The 6,278-nt window shown below is 39.6% G+C and overlaps 1 long non-coding RNA gene across 1 annotated transcript in view; it reads left to right on the top strand.

The window, feature by feature from the left end:
• The window catches only part of LOC135216075 (uncharacterized), a 200,872-nt gene extending 195,231 nt beyond the window's left edge, over positions 1–5,641 (top strand). The window contains exons 2-3 of the long non-coding RNA XR_010314801.1: positions 3,573–3,751; positions 5,605–5,641. This is a non-coding gene — a long non-coding RNA (uncharacterized LOC135216075). The remainder of the gene's footprint in view (positions 1–3,572; positions 3,752–5,604) is intronic.
• Positions 5,642–6,278: the final 637 nt, after the last annotated feature.

Genomic DNA, 6,278 nt, shown 5'->3' with positions numbered 1-6,278 from the left:
CTCTCTTCTCGCTTTTAGTACAGTTATTGTTATACCAAATGTAACCAGTATAAGAACTGTCATTCGGAGGAGCTCACGATTACTTCCTTTCAATCATAATTTCCTTAATTGATTAGAATATTCTGCATTTTATTTGCCACTGCTTTGTCAAGGCGGGCTAAAATGTCCAAACCTAGCGGTTGATGTAGAATTTAAGCCTTCTGCTGGGGTCACACATTCACGTATCACGACGGCGTATGCCCACGTATGTGGATCTTGGGCATCATCGCGGTGAAATGACCTTGAGCAGCTGGTAAACAGGACACGGGCTACCGGACGTAAAGCCAGCGACGTAAATTGCGCCGCAAATGTACGCGCAAAGAAAGCAGGTCGGACGTCTACCTGGAACTTACGCCGATCAACTTCACGTCAAGACCACGCCCACCGTTGAGGGGCTGTGCTGTTGCCAGGGGTATGAGCACATTACTACAGTTTTTAATTTTTTTTTAAATTTTTATTCTGTTTGAATCCGCGAAAGACATCTACAACACGCTGAATATTACAGTTGAAAATTATATGCACACAAAAATCGATGATTATTATCATTGAGAGAGAGAGAGAGAGAGAAGGAGAGAGAGAGAGAGAGAGAGAGAGAGAAGAGAGAGAGAGAGAGAGAGAGAAAGATATTTACCAAGATATATACTTTCTAATTGTACAACAAAAACATTTCAGTAGACGCAATTAGAATAATGGTTGTAAATGAGCACATCATGATTATATATTAACCCCATTTCTGAATTATATTTATAGCATAACCAAGTAACCAGTCGACAAGGAATACACGTAGTTTAGGAATTATGATTTATGAACGCTTTGGGAGCTCTTATATAAGATTAGCACTAGAATTGTCTTGCTTCGATTTTACCATTCAGACATACACTTAGACTTATAAAAACTGTTGACTATGGGCGATTTATATTTAAGCGATATAGAATAACATCTAATAACTTATCAAACATTCTTAAAATAAATAGGAATTCTACCTATTCAAGATGATATTTTTTAGATGTATATAGGAATTCCTCTTAGATATTTACATTATTTGTTACACCATTATTGTAAGACTGCTATTCAGAAGAAATAAATATCTTCGACACTTCCATAATCTGAGAATACCGTGTTACCGGGAAAGTGTTCGTGTGTGTGTTGTGTGTGTGTGTGTGTGTGTGTGTGTGAAAGTTATTCTAGCAGATTATACTATACGTTTGCTGTCTACAAGTGAAGTCTTTTGTTATTTTTGGCCTAAGCAGTAAAGGTATTTCAAAAAGGACTACTAGACATCCTAAAGCGCCTCAGTGGCGTGGTTGGTTTGGTGTTTGCTTCTCACCTCGGTGGTCGCGGGTTCGATTCTCGGCCATTCCATTGAGGAGTGAGAGATGTGTATTTCTGGTGATAGAAGTTCACTCTCGACGTGGTTCGGAAGTCACGTAAAGCCGTTGGTCCCGTTGCTGAATAACCACTGGTTCCATGCAACGTAAAAACACCATAGAAACAAACAAACAAACAAACTAGACATCCTAAACAATTGTCTTCGTCAGAAATTTCCCCAGTATTTTTATATTCGTTATCCATTTCCCACTCGCCTTTTATTGAAACCTTGTCTCCATATTTCTGAATCGTGATCAGCCACCTGAGACACAGAGAAACAGCCCACCCCTGGGCTATGAAGCCATTAGTCCTGCTTCCACACAAATGGTTCGCACTGCATGGGTCCATATAAGTACTCGTCCAACCCGGATTATTCATAGCCTAAGGAAACCTTACCAATAACACCAGGCCCCAACAACTCCTCTACTGTTCCTGCGTTGCTAATCATAAATTAATTCTTACTGGAGCAGGTGTGACAGACGACGTACGGTAGATGCCGGAATCCTGTTTGACGAAAATGACCGGTTGTTGATTTCTGGTTGAGATTTGTGTACCGGAACGCTGGAATACTACCTTGGAATAGAGCCTGGGAATTACCCTGTATCCCTCTGACAGATTTCCAATTCATTGTTTGATTGATGATAGCGGTCAAAAGTCGGGAGAAAGTGGAAATCGTATTAGGAGCCAGTGCTAAATGATTATTCCAAAATCCGCCATTGTCAATGAAAGAAATAACGGAGACCGTCAGGTCCTTGGATAATCCTGTGGCCATATTTTCAAGTTGATTTTCCAACAGATGACCCGAGGGCGCCGACCTGACCTTTTATACCACGCTACAGCGTTGCTATGTCGTACAGGGTTGTAAATGTGTGAATCGGTTTCGCCGTAGGCTGCAGCGCAATTAGGAGGCCCACGTTCTTCGCGGCGGAAAGAAACAACGACGGCGAACAATGCAGGTGACCCTAGCGCGTACCCCGCAAGCAGTCAACCGTGGGTCCCACGTGCAATGCTGGAGCTACGTCAGGAGACATTTGGCGTGACCACCCACGACTTGTTTTGAACATTTCAAACAAAACTGAGTGGGCTACGGCGCCCTAGTGGGCGGAGCTTAAGCACCCGGACGACACGTCGCCGAACGTTTACGATTTTTACGTGTGTTTTACGTTACATTTACGGTTTACTGACGTGGGCTGTTGCCAACTACCAATTTCCGCTCATGCGTGGCCGTGCGTGCGTTGATACGTGATGTGTGACCTTAGCATTCCTCATGCCAGCAAGGGCCTTGGCCTGAGCGTGGTAAGCAGAAACGAGGGAGGACAGACCTTTTGTGAACATTCTTTACTTCGTCAACCATTATGCCAGGACCCCGGCGAGCATTTAACCAATGCTCATTCAGCGTTCAACAGTGCCTTAGACTGCTACAGCCTGCACTGGATACAAGGCGCCCGCTCTCGCACTCTGCTTTCTTATATATATATTTTTTATCACTTATATATAAAATTTTATTTATAAAAACTGGCTTTACATAGTAGGAATTAAAAAGATTTTAAGGTCAGTAATTTATCTCTGATGTCAGTGAGTGGAGGGAAGTGCCTCCCCTGAACTGCGTCACTTCAAGTAAATGAAAAAGTGAACTGGCTATTGCACAAGGATATCCACATCTGTTGAAAACTTATAAGAAGCACACATTCAAAACGAGGTACCATATCGCCTAATTTAGTAAACCTACTTAGATATTACCCCAAAGACATTTCCAATTTCCAATCAGAACTGTATGTATATGGAGATTGTAAATCTCCAAAAGACGCACCTGCTAACATCCTAAGGTAGTATATAACTTGCTGAAACCTAACTCCGCACATAGATTTAGTTTAATATTCCGTTATATGAAACAGATAAAAAGATCTAATGTACTTTATTTCCGATAGGGCAGAGGTTTTAAAATCAATTGGAAAGATCATCAATATGGCAATATGAAATTTTTGCATAAAATTTTAAAAATTTTGTTTTGAATAATAGAAGTTGAGAAGGCCGTGAGAGCATAATAAGATAAATAGCTTTTAGACCCAATCTGTTGCTACTTAAGTTATAAAAATCCCCACTAACAAAATAGTAATAGATGAAAAGTTTCACCTATGCGCATAAAATTTTCTTCTCTTTCCCAGTTCCAGGCAGCTCTTCTGCAACGCCTGGAAACCTCCCAGAATTCATGTGCGCCTTCTGCCCGTTCTTCCAGACCGTAAGCGTCAACGTGTCGATATTCACGCTAACAGCCATTGCAGTGGACCGTTACAGAGCCATCGTCTTCCCGCTAAACGCCAGACCTTCAAAATTTAGGAGTAAGGTAAATTCTCACAAGAAGTGTTCCTGTTGGCACGAAATACTGCATACCAAATGCTGTGCACGAAGCAGCTTCTTTAACGCGTCTGGCACGTAGAGCGTCAGTCTCGGATGGCAATCACCCTGCCGAGTGTGTGGACTTCGGGTGGCCATATTGAAAGGTCTCGGTCCAGCTCATAGTACTATATTTTATTACTATTATCTTATTTGTTACTATTATCTTTTTTATCTTTCTTTATACACTACTACTATTATTATTATTATTATTATATTATTATTATTATTATTATTATTATTATTATTAGTGTTGCTGATATTATTATTGTCATTATTATTATCATTATTACTGGACCCAATTTCACAGAGCAAAATTACCTTACACAAAACAGGTTGGCTAAGCACTCCAACCATTGTAGTCAAGGGTTAAATTACAGGACTTTCTTTCCATACAGTCCACTAGCACTAACTAAACAGTAATGTACAGTAATAAACACTGACATTCACAATACACTCACACTCACTAAACAGACTCTTTACTTTACAATCCCCAACTAAACACTCACATTTACATACACTCAACAACACTAAACACACTGAATATTAACACTCATTTAGACAGCCTTATACTAAATGCTCACTAAACACTCATAAAACTCTAAATCACTAAATACTCACTATATCTCAAACACTCAGTAAACATTCACTAAGCATTCACTTAATCCTAAACAATAATAAACACTAAACATTCACAAAACATTCCCTAAAAACTATAAAAACTAACTAAACATTCACTGAATACTGAATCACTAAAGCCTACATTCACTAAACACTTACTCATAAACATTCACTAAACCCTAAATAAAAATTGGCTAAACAGTCACTCACTCATTAATATCAAGCGATAAAAAAAAACTCACATTTGCGATAACCCCTGTTAATTTGCGGTTACCAGACCTTTAAAAAAGGCTGCAAGGCTGTGCAGCACCGCCCTGGTGGAAGACCGAACTACGTAATACTGGTATAAAGATCGCAACTCCAGGTATAACCTCCATGGTCTGGTATTGGATGCAAATGACACTGTTCCACAAAAACGCATTTCTTTCTCTTTCACCTACGTAAAAGCGAAAGCATCATAAACCTAGGAACACTTTCGAAACGTGAGTGACGTGTAAATTACAAACATAAATTTGTTCTATATCGGACATGTGTTTGGGATATTTCATCGACGCCTGTGTAAAACTAAACCTCTTCAGGAACTCGGCAATGATTTTAATCAAGAGCAAGAGGACAAAGGGAAACTTTGGCATTAACGTTTCATCATTATGTAATAAATCTCTCAGGGGCAAATCAAGGAAGAAATTGCACAGAATAACTATTTTCAGGTTTTCTTCAAATAAGAGAGAGAGAGAGAGAGAGAGAGAGAGAGATCGCATCGACATTCTCCAAACGGACACTCGAACACAGCAGGTTCTGCACATTGTAGAGGAACAATTTATTGATAAAGACAGACGGCTTCGAAAGTATGACTTTACCATTTTTTTCAGAGGATCTAATGTCGTGTGATGTAAAGCATGGAAGATAGAAGACACCAGTGCAATCCTAGAGGAATATCAGAGTAGCATATAAAGAAAATGAAATGAAAACATCATTTGACAGATTTCATAAAGTTGATATTGCTAATGTAATGGATTTGACTCCTCTAGGAAACAAGTCTCACGAATTTTGGATTAGAGTTGATAATAGGGCTTTGATCTATTGATACATAAACAGGTAAATAATTTAGAAGATGAATAATAAATGTAATTTTTTTAATTCAATGTGAATTCTAATATGGTGTTATTCTGTTCTCATTGACAGCTGGTGATTGCATCTATCTGGGTATTTAGCACGACACGGCAGTGCCCAACCTCAGTTGCCCTCAGAGTCAAAGTAGTGATAGATGATGCCACTCAAGAAGAAAAACCCTTTTGTGATGCCGTAAGTAAAAATGGAAAAAAGATAAAAAGACTGCCGGAGTGAATGGCAATTAGGCTTTTAGTTAGTTAAGCATATCTCAGTTTAACCAGCACTGAGCTGACAAACAGCTCTCTTAAGGCTGGCCTGAGGGGATTAGATATGTTTGCCTGGCTAGCAACGGGACCTACAGCTTATTGTGGGATCCGAACCACGTTGTATCGATAAAGTAATTTCTAATCGTCAGAAACAAATTCCTCTGGTTCCACGTTGGCAGGGCAGGGAATCGAACTCGGGAATATCGAATCGGTAGGCGAGCACGAAAACCTCTCGTACCGACGAGGAACTATTTTTAGTTTGTAGTGTGTTATAAGGGAGGTGGAGCATCACTGATTAATTATTGACAGCAATTGTCACCAGCTATACAAAGCTGGAGAGAAAGATATATATAGAGACATTGTTAGTGGAAAATTTATCATTTATTTCAGTGTGGATGTCCCTTCGCACCTTGCCAATAAATGGTCCACCATTCAATAAGCTATAAAAAAGAAAAGAAAGAGAGAGAAGCCGGATCACTT

The sequence above is a fragment of the Macrobrachium nipponense genome, chromosome 6 (genome assembly GCF_015104395.2).
Source record: "Macrobrachium nipponense isolate FS-2020 chromosome 6, ASM1510439v2, whole genome shotgun sequence".
NCBI lineage: Eukaryota > Metazoa > Arthropoda > Malacostraca > Decapoda > Palaemonidae > Macrobrachium > Macrobrachium nipponense.
The sequence above is the reverse complement of the archived record's forward strand: the minus strand, read 5'-3'. Positions and strand labels throughout refer to the sequence as shown.